Here is a 17,279-nt window from a genome sequence, read left to right on the forward strand (position 1 = left end):
CTCTGAAAGGCTTTGATTTATGGGAGCATGTTCCAAAAACCACCAACGAATCTGGGTTTGATCCTGTGTACAAAACTGCAGCTAGATGCTCCTGGTCCTGTATATTTAGCACCCTCCTCATCCTGAGTCCCGGCTCCACAAAGTGACATTGGAGAGAAATATTGCTGGACTGATAAATATTTAGGAGTCTCTAAATGACCCCAAATACCCCACACATCCGCATTCTTCTCTTTCTCCCACCTGACATGGCCAGCCTCAATCCCCTGCTCAATCTTAAAACACCTGCTGCCCTGCAGTTAACATCAACAAATAATGAGAAGCTGTACTAATAACAATTATCATAATAAATTGGCCTTTGATTACATCTGTCACCAGAGAATTTCAAAGGCTTTACAAACATCAATTAGTAATTACAGCTCCATGGATCGCTTACAAAGAGCAGGGATCAGTAAGGTCAGGTAAGAGCTGTGCAGAGAAGGATGAAGGACAGCTCTGGCATTAGCTGGTTGGACCTGGGGGTCATTGGCTCTTATGGAAAGTCCAGTCCCTCTCTCCATGGGTCCCAGAGGAGCCACACTTTGATATCCCAATTAAGGGATAATTTTTATAGCTAATCCGTATCCTCACGGTCCCATTGCTGAAGAATGGGAGGTGGAGTGGAATGGAGTATTGGAAGTCAGCTTGTAGATTCCCCCGTTCCCTGCTTTTGGCAGAAAAAGAAACTGAAATCCACCGTGGGAAAGTGATTTGCCCAAGTTGAGAGTTATTATTTCAACCCAGTTCTCCCACAACCCATTTGCAATTGTCAACTCTGCAAAGCTGTGCCTTTATTAGTCATGTTCTTAAGAACTACGCAGAGATGTAGATGATGATGATGGTCACCATCCAACCATCTTTTATGAAGGGCTTGCTCTGATCAGTGAGAGATACACAGATAAATAAAGTCCCTGCCCTTGGAAATGAACCACCTATTAGAAAAGACAGTTGTGAAAAGGTATGTGCGCTATAAACTGTATTACAGAGCTAGAGCACCAGATAGCGAGGCTCTCAGCAACCTAGAAAGACTCTGTTTCAAAAAATAAAATGGGTTGGGGTGTAGTTCAGAGACAGAATATTCCTGGGTTCAACCACCAGTACCACAAAATAAATAAATAAATACATGGAAGGAAAGAAGGAAGGAAGCAAGGAAGGAAGGAAAGAAGAAGGAAGGAAGGAAGGAAGGAAGGAAGGAAGGAAGGAAAGAAGGAAGGAAGGAAGGAAGGAAGGAAGGAAGGAAGGAAGGAAGATTTAAAAAAATTCTAGTCCAGTATAACATGTCACACTGGTTGTCACATCTCCCCATATTTCTTGTATCTCAGTCTTTCCTTGCCTTTAATGTCTGATTCTTGAAAAATTACCAGCCAATTTTTTATAGAATGTTCAAGTTGTTGGTCTGAGCTTTTCTTATGATTAGGTTCATATTATTAATTTTTTTTCATGAAGACCACAAAAGCGACGTAGAGTTCTTTTCACTATGCCATCCAGGAGGCACTAGGTCTCAGTTTGCCTGTTCCTGTGAGGTAAATTTTGATCACTTAAAGTGTTCACCAAGGTGCTTTCCACCATAAAACTATGATTTCATCATAATGAATAAGTATTTTACGCAGATATATTTCCAGGATAGGTAAACATCAGTCTTCATCAAACTTTCATCCACTTAGCCTTAGCAGTTCTTGATGATTATCATAAAATTCAGCTATTAAGGATGCTTTTCTAATCCCATCATTCATTCTATGCTCCTTAGTTGACACCTGTTATGAAATGAGTTCTCCTTTGTCTCCCATCTGTATTGTATTCATTTATTTATGCTCATAAAAATTCATAGATTCTTATTTTATCTAGTAGGTTATAACTTATTGCATTTTACCCAGTAGGTTACATTGTTACCATTATTTAATTAAGAATTTTGTTTAATTTTATGTTCAAGGGTCCCAGACTTAGCTAATGGGTGCCCCTCTAAGATGGTCCCTTTGTTCTTCTGATAGGTTTCCATCAGTTCTCTTATTTTTGTTGTTGTTGTGGTTGTTTATATATTTGTTTTGTTTCTTTTTATTTATAATAGGAATTGAACTCAGGACATTCTAACTCTGAGCTATACCCCTATTCTCTCTGTGTGTGTGTGTGTGTGTGTGTGTGTGTGTGTGTGTTTGACTGGGGATGGAATTTAGGAGCATTCTACCCCTGAGCTATATCTTCAGCCCTATTTTATTCTTTTATTTTGACACATAGTCTCACTAAATTGGAGAGGGCCTCACTAAGTAGCTGAGGCTGGCCACAACCTAGGATCCTCCTGTCTCAGCCTCCCAAGTACTGGGATTGCAAGCGTGTACCACCACATCTGGCTTTTATATTTCATTTTAAAATAGGGAAGCACTAAGTTTCTGAGGGCCCCATCAAGTACTAAGGCTGGCCTCAATCCTGCCAACCTCCTGTGCCAACCTCCCAAGTAGTGGAATTACAGGTATGTACCAGTACAGCCAGCTCTATCATTTCATGGTAAGTTCTTTTCTTTCTGGCACAGTATCTGGGCCTTCTCTACCCGAACTCTGGTTCTTGTTGGAGTAGAATGATACTCACAAACCCACACCTGGAAACTAGTAGATGTCATTGCTTCTAGGATCCCACAATGGACATAAGCACAACATCCATGTGTCCATATCCGTTCATCTGATCTCTGTATGAAAATCCAGTAATTCACAGTAGCACACCCAATTCCAGCCCACATCATGGGGCCATTCCAGGCTTCGTCCCCCCACACTTATAAACTCTTTCCTCTGACAGTGAGAAGCTTGACTTCATTGTTCTTAATATGTTTACTTATTTGTTCAGACTAAAGTACCCACAAAGTATTCTCAGAATTACTAAATTAAACTACTCTATAAAATAAAGTTCTGTACTTAATATTCTGTCTTCAGTCTGGGTGTGTACAAAATGTTATTTCGTTTATTTCTCTAAGGTACAGTCATTCATCAAATACAGCCATATCTTGAGAATACAGTTAGGATATTTGTTTCTCACTTTTGGCCAATTTCCCCCATCCTTATCGACATTTTTGAACATGGTAAATATTATAATATACTTCCAATGGTTCACTGTACCAAAAAGTGCGCTAAGAAATGCACAAACCAATTGTTTTGCCTCCTTCTCGCTGTCTCCTATGGGAAACCAATGTCATCTGTTTTCTTGTATTTTTAAACAAGATTTATGATGTTAACATATGTTTTACTTTTCAATCTTCTTATAGAAAAGATGACATACTTTAGATACCTGGATATCATTTTATATCAGTTTCTAAAGGTCTTTCTTATTATTTTTATAGCTGTATATTATTCCATTATGAAACTGTATCTTAGTTTATTCAATCACTCTCATATGTGGACATAAATGTTCCAGTATTTTTTATTTACAAATGTTGCTTCAAATAAGGAATTCCTGCAAACATATTTTTTTTTTTTACCACTGAGTATCATCAGGGTAAATGCCTAGAAAAGGGATTATTGGATTAAAAGTTTGAGCAATATATAGTTTTTGCTAATTGTTGCTAAATTCCCTTCTTTAAGAGTTGAATGAATTTGCATTTCCTTCAGCAATGTATCGGACTGTTTCTAACAACCTTGCCAATGGTTTGTGTGGTCTAATTTTATTTTTTTGTCAAACTTCTACATGAGCAAGTATATCTCAGTATATATCCAATTTACTTTCTCTTATTATAGATTAAATTGACATCTCCTATATTTGAGACATTTCACATAGTCTTTGAATTACCTGTTTATATCTCTTGCCCTGTGTTCAGCATCTTTAAAGACCTTTTCCATTAATTATCAAGGGTTATTTATATAGTAGGGTTATCAATTCTTTATCTGTGTTATATATTGCAAGTTTTCCCTGTTTATTACTTATCTTTTAACTTTGCTAATATATTGTTGTCACACCAAAAAAATGAAGTTCAAGCATAACATTTTCTTGCAGACAAACAATGAGCCATAGTTAAAAGGTCTTTTATGCCGGGCGTGGGGGCGCACGCTTGTAATCCCTGAGCTTGGGAGGCTGAGACAGGAGCTCAGGTTTGAAGCCAGCCTTGCTGGTTTAAGAGACCCTGTTTCCAAATAAAATATAAAATAGGTCTGGGAGTGTAGCCCAGAGGTAGAAGGGCTTCCAGGAACCCCAGTACCACCATAAATAAATAAATAAATAAATAAATAAATAAATAAATAAATAAATACCTTTTCTCTTTCCCTCCCCCCCCCTCCTTTCTTCCCTCCCTCTCTCATACTGAGGATTGAACCCATGGGCATTCTATCTTCTTTTTCTTTTTTATGGTACTGGGGATGGAACCCAGGAAAATAAGACCTCCAAGGTACACCCCCTGCCCAATTTTTTTTTATTATTATTTATTTTGAAATAGGGTCTCACTGAGTTGTGGAGGGCCTCACTAAGTAGCTGAGGCTGTCCGAAAACCGCGATCCTCTGGTCTCAGCCTCCAGAATGCTGGGATTACAAGCGTGCATCACCACGCCTGGCCCATTTTCTACTTAGAAATAAATCTCCCTAAATTGCTGAGGGCCTCCTCAGGTTGCTGAGACTGACCTAAACCTGTGATCCTCCTGTCTCAGCCTCCTGAGTACTGCTGGGGATTACAGGCATACAATATTATTTATTAAAATACCATTTTTAAAACCCAGCTTATAAAAGAATTTAACCATATTTGCTTCTGTTTTTAACACTTATACTTAACATTTATATTTATACTTCTGATGTTTGGTATTTTTGTGTTTGGTGTAAAGTATGAATCTAACATCTTTCTTTCACGTGTATCTAGTTTTCCTAGCAACATTTAATTAAAATTCCATCTTTGCCCCAATTCGAGATGGCATTTTTCTCATCTTTTTATGTTCTTGAGTCCTTGTATGAGCTCTGCACTCTTATTTCTCCAGCCTGTCTGCCTGTTTATGCACCTGCCCCACGCTGCTGTAACTGGGAACTCTGTGCTCTAATATCTGCTAAGAAGAGCACCCCCAACTACATTTTCTTTTTCAGTGATTTTCTAGCTCTTGCAGGTTCATTTTTCTTATATACTTTAGTGTCCACTTGTCCAACTCCATAAAAGTCTATTAGTAATTTTACAGGAATTGCATCGAATCTATACATTAATTAGAGAGAAGTGGCATGTTTAAGGTGTTGAATTATCTTACCTAAGAACAGGAATGCCTTTCTATTTGTTTGAGTCTACTTTTGTTTCCCTGAAAGTGTGCTGTTGTTTTCTCAATATAGACTTTGCACGTTCTAATTAAGTTTATTATGGATTATTTAATCTTTGTTGTCATTGTAAATGAGATCTTGGTACCATTTTATCCTCTAGTGATAATTGTGTGTATATGTCTACTATGGACTTAGTATGGTTTTGATGTGTAGACACACATACATATTCTACTCCAAGGCTTGGCATTATTACTGATAATTGTAAGGAATTACTGATAATTATATTATTGTCAGTGGAATTCTTTGCATGAAGAAAAGTTCACTGAAATTTCAGAATGTCTAAGAAATTTAAGACTATCTTTTTTATGGTAATGGGAGTTGAATCCAGAGTGATTCTACGTCTGAGCTACATTCCCAGACCTATTTTATTCTTTATTTGTAAACACGGAAGATCTCACTAAGTTGCAGAGGGCCTTACTGAGTACCTGAGGCTGGCCATGAACCTGCAATCCTCCTATATTAACGTCCCAAGAACTGGGATTAGAAGTGTATGCCACCATGCCCTGCTACTTAAGGCTATCTTAAAACATGTATTTATGATATTAAATTATGATAGGGGCAGACAATTGGCAATACAAAATATTTTGAAATGAATGATTGTGTCACCAGTTGTATCATAATTGCTAGACCAATTGACAATTAAGATTATGTTGCCTGGATTAAAAGAAGCCTTCAAATTTAATAAAGTGTCTTTGATAGGTTTAGTGTGTGTTTGGAGGAATTCTCATATGGTATCAGGATCACTACTACATCTTTCTGTTTCTTCCACTTACCATTTACTCTTCCTTTGGCCTTTCTGAATAACATTGTGTTTCTAGTGAAGATAGTCTGGTTTTGCTTTGTGAACCAAATTGAGTCATTTTTTTATTTAATTATGTGAGTCAAACCTGTTCATATTTGTTGCTATAACTCATCCATTTGGCCTCAACTTTGTCATATTTTATATCATAATTTATCATATTCATTTTTAATACTTGATGCTATACCTCCTTTACTCTTACTTGGATATTTCATTTTGTGTATAGGAAAGTTAAGATTCTTTCTGGTAGTTAATTGTGTTCTTACATTTTTAAATGCATTTGATCCTCTGTTCTCTTGGTTATTCTTTTCCTCTTTGGTTTGATAGTTTTCATGGCTTCCATTAGCTTTCACTTGTCTTAGAACAATGAGTAGCCTTATTCTGTTCTCTTTATCTGTTTCTTCAATCTTTAATTTTTTGTATGTGAGAGGTAAATATATTCATTTTTGTTTCTAAAATAACCAGAATTTTCTTTACATAACGTGATTTAAACATATGTGTGCACACACACACCTATGTGTGGGTACATACAAACACACAAATAGGAATACCTACAAGAATATTTACATTGTCAGAAAATAAAACATGTTTTCTGTTTGCAATCATATTTCTTATTTTAACCTTTGATTTGAAATTTTCTAAAGCTTACTATTATTTTATGTTTTAATTAAAACATTTTAGTTATGCACATCATTGGGCTTCTATACATATATACAGTGTACAGTGAACAAATCAGGCTCATTAGCATTTCTCTCTCTTACATGTATATATATATATATATATATATATATATATATATTATATAATGTTTGGAACCTTTGAATTCTCTTTTAGAACTCCATAAAATATATAATGGTTTATTTTCAACTATATACTCACCCCACTGTACTTTAGAACTCTAGACCTTATTACTTCAGTGTTTGGTTACCCATTGTTCAGCCTCTTTTTTCCTTTCCTTGGTATTCTTCTAAGGCAGTAGTAATCACTACTCTAAACATAGATCAACTCTTATGTTAGCTTCCACATATGAGGGAATATGTAGCATTTGTCTTATTTCACTTAATGTAAGGTCCCTCATTTTCAACCATTTTAGGACAAATTTCAAAATGTTATTCTTCTTTATGGCTAAATGATACTCCATTGTGTATATGTACCCCATTTTATTTGTTCACTCATATGTTGAATGGGCTTCTAGGCTGATTCTATACCTTAATTATTGTGATAGTGCTACAATAGATATGAGCATGCAAGTATCTCTTTGGTGTGCTGATTTTATTTCTTGTTAATATATACCCAGAAGTAGATAGCTGGGTTATATGGCAAATCTACATTACATTTTTGAAGAACTTACATGATGCTTCCATGATGACTTTGCTAATTTGTATTCCTAATACCATAACTATTTTTCTCCATATCGTCACCGACTTTTGTTTTTTTTTAATTTGTTCATTTTTGCTAATATCCATTCTGAGTTGAGATGATATCTCGTTGTAGTTTTGATTTGCATTTTCCTGATTGTTCATGATAGTGAACTTTATTTCCCACACATTTCTTTTCCGTTTGCATCTTCCCTTGAGAAGTCCATTCAGATCATTTGCTCATTTTTAAGTCGAATTCCTTGTTGTTTTGTTAAGTTCTTTAATTACTTATATTTTGAATTCCGGATATTAATCCTTTGTCAGTTAAATAGTTGGCAAATATTTTCTTTCATTCTACAGGTATTCTATTCACTTTGTTTTTTCCTTAGTCATGCCAAAGCTTCTTAATTTGAAATAATCCCAGTTGTTTGCTTTTGCCTTTATTTTCTGTGTTTTGAGGTTCATTCCAGAACAATGGCTTCCTCAGTATCTTGAAGTATTTAGCCCACATGTTCTTCTAATAGTTTTAGAGTTTCAGGCCTTCATTTAAGTATTCAATCCATTTTGAGTTAACTTTTGTACAGGTTGAGTCAGAGAGATTAAGCTTCAAATTCTGCATATGGACATCCAATCTTCCCCACAAATTTACTGAGAAGACTACCCTATATACCATGTATGTTTTGGATGCCTTTGTAGAGAGTCAGTTGACGATAAGATACATGGGTCTATTTCTATCTGTTCCATGTTAATACCAGTGCCATGCGGTTTTGGTTACTATGGCTCATAGTATGTCTCAAAATCAGGTATTATGGTGCCCTAAGCTTTGTTCCTTTAGTTCAAGACTGTTTGGGGATATTTGGAGTCATTTGTGCTTCTGCATGAATTTTAGTGTTTTTCTACTTTTATTAAAAATGCGATTGGTATTTTGATGGAAATTGCATTGAACTGATAAATGCTTTGGGTAGCATAGTCACTTTAACAATTTTAGTTCTTTCCATCCATGAACATTGTATTTCTACTGTTTTAGTTTGTCTTCTTCAATTTATTTCATTGGTGTTTTGGAATTTTCATAGTAGAGGTCTTTTACTTCCTTGGTTAAATTTACTCTTAAGTATTTTATGGGTTTTATAAAATAGCTTTTGAAAATGGGATTGCTTTCATGCTTTTTTTCTTAGCAAGTTGGCTTTGGTCTATAACAATGCTATTGATTTTTATATGTTAATTTTGTACCCTGCAGCTCTAGTGAATTTATCATTTCGAATAGCTTTTTGGTGGAGTCTAGGTTTTTCTATATAGAGAATTATGTCATCCGCAAACAGGGACAGGAGAAGTGGGAGAGCTCTGGAATGAAACAAAGCCAAGATTTGCATTCAAAATATAGGAAGAACTGAACATGTTGGCATACTCCCATCATTTCAGTTCTTGGGAGGCTGGGACAGGAGGATCACAGGTTTGAGAACAGCCTCAACAACTTAACAAGACTCTCAGAAATCTAGTGAGATCTGTTTTAAAAATAAAACAGGGGGCTGAGGGTGTAGGTCAGAAGTAGAATGCTCCTGGGTTCAATCCCCAGTACTGAAAAACAAAAATGAAAAATTAGATGGAGTGTGGGACAGATCAGTGCAGCCACTCTCCCAGTCCAAGCTACCACCATCTCTTGTCGAGATTACAGCATCACCCACCCTCTTCTTACCAGTTAATTTCCTTTTACTCTAAGACTATTTTTATACAATGGCATCTATATCTTAAAAATATAAGTCTGATATTTATATCCTTCCTACTTTAGAAATCATGTGATGGTTTTCTTTTATTCTTAAAATTTAGACTAAGATACTATAGTAGGAGTGGCTCTACTAGGTCTGTATCTCCAGTTTCCTCTCACATAATGGCTCAAGTAATTCATGATGATTACAGCCTACCAGACTTCTTTATGTCTTCACTGAACCATGCATTTTCCCACTTCCAGGCCTCTGCACATCTGTTTCGGAGTCTGGGACAACCTTCCTTGACAGGCCATACATCTAACTCCTGCTTCTTTTCCAGGTGTCACTTTAAATGGTCTTTCTCAAAGCAGTGGACCATCTCCTCCACATCTTCTTTACACATATATAGCACCTAGCAGTTCTCCCTCCCAAAGTTTATTGCGACTTGTAATTAGATATTTATTTGTGAGAATAGCCATCTAGTGCTTGTCACCACCACAGGTGTATATAACCCATGAACACGAGGCCCATGTTGATTGTGCTCATCCTTTGTAAGCCCAGCTCCCAGTAGAGTGCCCAGTGCATAATGATCATTCAGTAAATATCTGAGAGTTGGCTGACTGAATAGTAATAAACAGAGAATCATGTAGGCTAGCAGGGTCTCCTAGCCTTAGAGGAAAATGAAGGCATAAGCCAAAGTAACTGGTAAAACTATGGAAAAATTCCCAGGTGAAGGCTAAGTTGCATTGTATTAACTTATAGGAGCTTTAACCTAGGAGCTCAGGATTAGAGAAGACACACGCACAAATTAGGGTAACTGGGAAAACAATTTGAAAAGTCTGGGGCCATTGTATTTAATGAGGTATCTAATAGGGCGGTAAGAGTAGGAATTGCAAATATTTCACAGGTACCTAGGGCTTCTTGCTCAGATTGGCAGTACAACCTAACCTAACTCCTCTGGATAAGACAGGGTAGCTATGGAAGCATGCGGTGCCTCAGACACTTATGCTATGAGTCCTTCAATTAAAAAGGCAACCCACGATTTCAGTGAATTGGTAAAGGATAAATAGATGAATTATTAGATAAGTCACACTTAGCCTGTTCTAAAATGAAGGCCTGCCGGAGTGGCGGGGTGGCGCACTCTTGTAATCTCAGCATTTGGGAGGCTAAGACAGGAAGATCATGGTTTGTGGACGGCCTCAGGTACTTAGTGAGGCCCTTTGCAACTCAGTGAGACCCTGTTTCAAAATACAAAATAAAAAATAGGGCTGGGAGTGTCACTTGGAAGTAGAATGTCCCTGGGTTCCATCCCCACTACCGCAAAAAAAAAAAAAAAATAAATGAATAAATAAATAAAATGAAGGTTCTAAGTAGGTCCACCTGTGAGATGTCATTGGAATTAAGGTAAGTGTTGCTTTAAAAATATATTTGCCATGCCAGGCTTGGTGGTGCACGCTTGTAATCCCCGCACTTGGGAGGCTGAGACAGGAGGATCGCACGCGTTCGAAGCCAGCCTCAGCTACTGAGTGAGGCTCTCAGCAACTTAGTGACATCTTGTTTCCAAATAAAATATTAAAAAAAGGTCTGGGGAGTATAGTCCGGAGGTAGAAATCCTCTGGGTTCCACCCTCAGTAATATATATATATATATATATATATATATATATATATATATATATATAATTTTTTTTTTTTTAGCCTGGGGTGAGGTGGGATGGAGTGGTATTAAGAATCAGGAAAACAGAATACTGGAAAAGCAAGAATACTACTAGTAGCTGAGAACAGATTCAACACTTGAGAAAAATTTTGGAATGACCTGCCTTCCCCACAAAAATAGCCTTCTCTACCACTTTTGTTGTCATTTGATTGATGGGAAAATTGATCTTCAAGGAGGGATGGTAACTTGCTGAGTGTTACACAGTGCTGGCAGAGCCTCCAGTCACAACAGAAGCACCGTAGAAAGAACATTATATCCTTTCTATGCATATGCCTGTGTGCAGACGTCCAGGTCTGTCGTAGAAAGTAGAACATCAGTGAGGTTAAAGAGATGAGTAGGCCACCCATGGTAGTGCACACATCTGTAATCCCAGTATTTGGGAGGCTGAGACAGGAGGATCACAGGTTTGAGTCTATCCTCAGGAATTTAGTGATTTAGTGAATTAGCAATCTAATGACAGAGCAGAAAATATACCATTTATTTATTTGTCCTTTCCCCAAAGCCTTACACAATCTAACCACAAAGAAAGTACTCATTTCCTGATCGTTGACCTGACTGGGGAACCTGGACATTTGTTCACCAGCTAGACCTCCCTGTGATAGAGTCCAGGATGTCTATCACATCTCTGATTCGCTTGCTAACAGTTCAGTCACCCAGAAGGTCAAGAAAGTGACTTGGGGCTTTGTCAGTCTGTGCCTAATTCTAGCCACCAACAGACACAGATGGCTTATGGAATTAACGTTGTCGGGAGCATAGGAGAAAGCAACCAAGTCAGCGTCATGTTTGTGAGAGTTAAACCTAATCAGACATGTACTGGAGAGTCTAGAAAACAGACTTAAAGCAGTGGTGTTAAGAAATGGCTTGCTTTTGCATGGGAAATCTGTGGGAGGGAAGATGAGTCTAATGAGAGTTAGAAAGTCCTCACAAAAGACGCAAGGCGCCTGTGAAGGCAGGAGAGTAAACCTCTGCAGCCACGTTGGATTTCCTGCAACGTGACACTTTAAAGAGAACATTTCCATCTCACCAACTGCAGTGTGTCCCTCGCTGTCATTCTGAACTACATGATGTTGTGAGGCAGCAATGCTCCAATAAAAGTCTATAAAAATTAAAAATACAAAAGAACATTCCCACCGAGAGCGGGTCAGTAGTTCACTTTCGTGGAGAAGAAGTGACCCAAAGGGGACCGATGTTGGCTACGTCATGTTGGCTTGTTTGATCCAGGTGGTGGTCAAAGGTGTCTTTTTACTTAGTGAAAGGTTTGTCAAACTACATTTACAATTAGCATGCTTGTCTGTGTACGTTAACCGCTTCAAATTAACCGTGCTACAGTTATTAAGATTTTGTGTATTTCTTCCAGGACTTATTTTTAAATGCTTAGATTTGCATATTCATTACAATACAAATAGTGTTTTGCTTTATTTATCTAATATTTTTCTCATGCATACCATTCCATTTTTATTATATGGTCTTCACAATAATTTCCATTTAAGAACTTCATAATCTATTGGGTAGATAGACCACGACTTCCTTTACAATGCCAGTATGGTTAGATAAATACATCACTCCTGATTTTCACTTTTCTGTGTGTGTGTGTGTGTGTGTGTGTGTGTGTGTGTGTGTATGTGTGGTACTGGGAGTGGCTTTTCTACCTCCGAACTGTACTCCCAGACCTTTTTTATACTTTATTTGGAAACAAGGTCTCACTAAGTTGCTGAGAGCCTCACTAAGTAGCTAAAGCTAGCTTTGAACCCGTGTGATCCTCCTGTTTTAGCCTCCCAAGTGCTGGGATTACAGCTGTGCGCCACCACGCCCAGCTCCTAATTTTCACTTTTAGAAGAAGTGAAAAGAACATTGGTACCAATATTTTTTAAATAAAGTTATTTTTTCTGCACTTAAGACAATTTGCTGAGATACATTTTTAGGTTTTGAGAAATTATGTTGAGTATCTTTTAAAATATTTTATTGGTGCATTGTAATTATACATTATAATGAGTTACAGGGTGATAGGAATATACATACACACAACATTAGGTGTGTTTTCCTCTAATGAACGTAGCAATTTAAATGATGCTGTGTACACATATAAGATTATCAATACCAATGTCAATGACATGTATGGAGAAAGGGAGAGAATGAGTGGGATCTGTAGGGACAGAATCTCTTTAAAGTCAAGATGCATACAATACCTGGGCATGGTGGCATACTTCTGTAATCCCAGTACTTGGGAAGCTAAGACGAGAGGATCACAGGTTCAAGGGTAGCCTCAGCAATTTAGTGAAGTCCTCTACAACTTAGTGAGATCCTGTTTCTAATTAAAATTAAAATAGGGCTAGGGGTATTGCTCAGATGTAGAATACTTCTGGGTCCAATCCTCAGTACCATACCAAAATAAAAAATAAGACACATACATGTATTCACAGGTGTGGAATCTTAGCATATGGAAGGCTAATTAAAGGTACTTAGGGTACTTGAACCATGGATTTTGGTGCCTGTGGGTTTCCTGGAACCCATCCCACCAGGATACCAAGGGAAAACTATATTTACAAATTGCTGTCAGCAGTCTTGGCCTCAGCGAACCTTAGCCCACTGCCTTAGTCAGCACAGAACTTGCACAGAACCAGCAAATTTACAATAATGTATCAAACTCAAAATCTCTACTTGTTGCATTGAGATTAAGTTGGAGGACTTCCTGACCCTTTCTAGTCTCAAGGCGCATCTTCTATTCTACACAATTTCTCCAGTTCTCTGGGGTTCACACTTTCTGGAACCACTTCAGGCCCCTTACTTGAAGCACAGAAATGAAAGCCAGCAAGATCATTGCTATCAGGTGATATTGTTAGGTTCTGTTTTCTGTTTCTCTTACCATGCTAAGAGGTATGTAGTGATCATGTAACCACCATGGCAATCAACATACAAAACAACTACATGGCTGCTCCAAAAACCTCTACCTTGGCACACTCTGATAATATCAATAAGTCTGTGTGTGTGTGTGTGTGTGTGTGTGTGTGTGTGTGTGTACTAAAAACAGGTGTTGAATAACTCTGCCCTTTTTCCAAATATAAAAACAGAAAACAAATCTCATTTTTATCATTGTTTTCTAGTTTTATTTGTGACTTGAGATTTTTGGACAACACCTTTAAGAGTTCCCCTATGGTTTTGTTTTCTTTCAAACATTTTCCTTCTGCATATGGTGTGTGTATGTGTGTGTGTGTGTGTGTGTGTGTGTGTGTGTGTGTGTGTGTGTTACTGGGGGTGGAACCCAGGGGCTTTCTACCTCTGGGCTATACTCCCAGACCTATTTTATATTTTATTTGGAAACAGGGTCTCACTAAGTTGCTGAGAGCCTCACTATGTAGCTGAGGCTGGCTTGGGACCTGTGTGGTCCTCTAGTCTCAGCCTCCCAAGTGCTGGGATTACAAGTGTGCGCCACCATGCCCAGCTTGCATATGTTTTTTTTTTTTAATAAAAATCTCTGAATTTCTGTGTTATCATGTTCTGTTAATGTGGGTGATCATTGCTTCCTAGTTATTCTTACTTCTCATGATTTCAGAAGTTTGTATCTGTTGCTTTAGATAGATTTCTCTCAATGCTCAACATCATTAGCAATCAGAGAGATACAAATCAAAACTACCCTGAGATTTCACCTAACTCCAAATAGAATGGCAATCATTCAAAACACAAACAACAAATTCTGGTGAGGATGTGGAGAAGTGGGAACTCTAAAGCATTGTTGGTGGGATTGCAAATTAGTAAAACCATTTTGGAAAATAGTATGGAGGATCCTCAAAAGAATGGGAATGAATTTACCATTTGATCCAGCAGTATCACTTCTGGGTATCTACCCAAAAGAAAGGACACCAAACTACCAAACAAATGCATGTGTATCTATGTTCATAGCTGCACAATTCACCATTTCCAAACTATTGAACCAGCCAAGATGTCTATCAATGGATGAATGGATTACAAAACTGTGGGATATGTGCACAATGGAACTTTACTCAGCCATAAAGAAAAACACAATTACTTCATTTACAGGGAAATGGATGGAACTGGAGGACATTATGTTAAGTGAGATTAGTCAGTCACAAAAAATAAAAAATTAGATGCTTTCCCTAATATGCAAAAGCTGGGGAGAAATGGGTCATAGGAGGAACTCTAGATGAAGAAGGAGATTCTATAGATGAGCAAATAAGGCGACCTACCTGAGGGGATGAGAAGGAGGAAGAGGGAATCTCTGAAGCACATGATGTACTTAAACAAACATATCAAAGTCAGTCACTAAGCCAAGCATGGGAAGGAGGGATGGGAGGGGATGGGGTGGGAATTGGGTAAGGGCTAATTGGATGACGTATGCATGTGTCTTCACCATCTTTTATCCAATTAAGATGCATGACTACAATGCACCAATAAATGTTAAAAAACCCATCAAATCAAATAAAAATCTTCCTTGAAATATAACAAAGTTCAATTTTGTTTGAACATCAGATAAAATATTTCATGTATGTGGACCATGACTTTTATTTTTAATATTTCTGATTTTTCCATTTTATAAAATAAAACAATAAATTTGTTTTAAAAGGGACATTTTCATCATGAAGAGTGAACACTTGTTTCAAAAAACATATCATGAAAATCTAACCTTCTTTCTTTAACAGAGTTCTTAAGTTTTCAGATTAAGAAAATGTAGTAAACAGAGGGACAGTATCTGAAATCAATTTGACCCTATTTTTAAGCTATTTTTTGTGGTAAAATACAAGGCATAAGAAAATGAGCAATACAGAAAACCCAAATGCGTAAGCAATTGAGAGGATTGGTAACTAGCTGGTTCTAAGACTCTGATACACAGATAAACATTAAACAGGATGAAACATTCTAGTATATGCTGCAGGGCTCTACCACTGCCATTTTCTCTTCCTTTTTTCTTGTGTGTGTGTGTGTGTGTGTGTGTGTGTGTGTGTGTGTGTGTGTATGAGTGTGTGTGTGTTACTGGAGATTTAACCAAAGAGCATTATACCTCTGACCTATACCCCAAGGCCTATTTTATTTTTTTATTTTGAAACAGAATCTGAATTGCTGAGGCTGGCCTTGAACCTATGGTCCTCTGTCTCGGCCTCCCAAGTACTGAAACTATAGGCATGCACCCCTATGCCTGGCAAGCGATTGGCACTTTCAAGATTGCTACTTGTATAATTGATCTGGATGCAATTATGTGAAAAATATTTTTGAAAATTCACAGCTGGTGGAGAATGTGATGATAGGCTGTGGAAGTAAGACCAAAGAGACAGAACTCCATAGTGGCAAATACGATTCTGTACTTGGGCTAGGTTGTTGACTATGTTACTAGAAGCCTAGTATAAGTCAGATAAATAGTAATAGTATAGGTAAGCTTATACCAACAGGACCACATGTAAACTGCTGGTTTCTCCTTTGAGAAAGACAAAGTGGAGGATGCCTCAGAATAGGTGGTCAGGATGACTCAGGAGACTGAAACTCCTATCTTGTGAGGATCTGCTAAAGAACACCCATGAACCTGAGAAGCATCTTTCAATATCCAAACATCTTTCTTGCACAGCCAAAAACAGTTTTGTGCAGTCTGAAGGAACTGGAATCAAGACCACTGGGGATAATTATGGGAAGTCATACTAAGGTCTAATAAAACCTGAGCTTTATTTCTCACATTCAGAGGTATGCATAGAAAGAACAGACTCTGATGTCATCATTAGCATTTATTCTCTACTTGTAGGTACATGGGAGATTCTTTCTTTCCACCTCACTGACACTCAGCATGGCCACATCACTGGCTCCAGCCAGTTAAACACAAGTCTACAGCAAAGTGTCATTTCTGGTTCAAAGCATGTGGTTGCCAGATCCTGGATCTTCAGCACTCTTGTCCCTTCGATTAAAATGAATATACCAACTTTGGTCTCTGAGTGATTATAATATCAGAGTATCCCCCCAGACTCCATCTTTAGACCCAACCACATGCCTACGTTATACATGTAGTTTAAAAAGAAAGCATAATTTGTATAGAAACCCTTTGCTGTTTCTAGCCACCAAAAGCTGTGGGTTCTGTTGCTGCAGCATAACTATTATAGCCAGATTAACAAAGCACCTTCAAGTTGTAGAGGTTTTCTGTGAGTAGTGAGTAGTACAATAAGTGCTATATTCATGAGAGGGTTTTAGTTTGATGCGTTGAACTCATGGCTTTTACTTTCATTGCTACATTGCATTCGGAATGTTGGTGGTGGTATAATTTAGTCAATATCAGTTTTCAACTGGCTCTAGGGCCTCCTTGGGAAAGAATCCCAGAAAAGTGGACTAGGAAGACTGCCTGAGCATACTTCCTCTGTAACTGTACTGCATAGCCAGCAACATCACAGATTCACAGATTTGTGGATCCCGTTC

At 37.7% G+C, this 17,279-nt stretch overlaps 1 protein-coding gene across 8 annotated transcripts in view; it reads left to right on the forward strand.

Moving 5' to 3' along the window:
* Positions 1-17,279, forward strand: part of PTPRT (protein tyrosine phosphatase receptor type T) — a gene marked incomplete at both ends in the record, with an annotated part of 1,183,313 nt that overhangs the window by 951,314 nt on the left and 214,720 nt on the right. The gene's annotated exons all lie outside the window — the stretch shown is intronic.

This window comes from Muscardinus avellanarius, assembly GCF_963383645.1.
Source record: "Muscardinus avellanarius genome assembly, chromosome: 19".
Lineage (NCBI taxonomy): Eukaryota > Metazoa > Chordata > Mammalia > Rodentia > Gliridae > Muscardinus > Muscardinus avellanarius.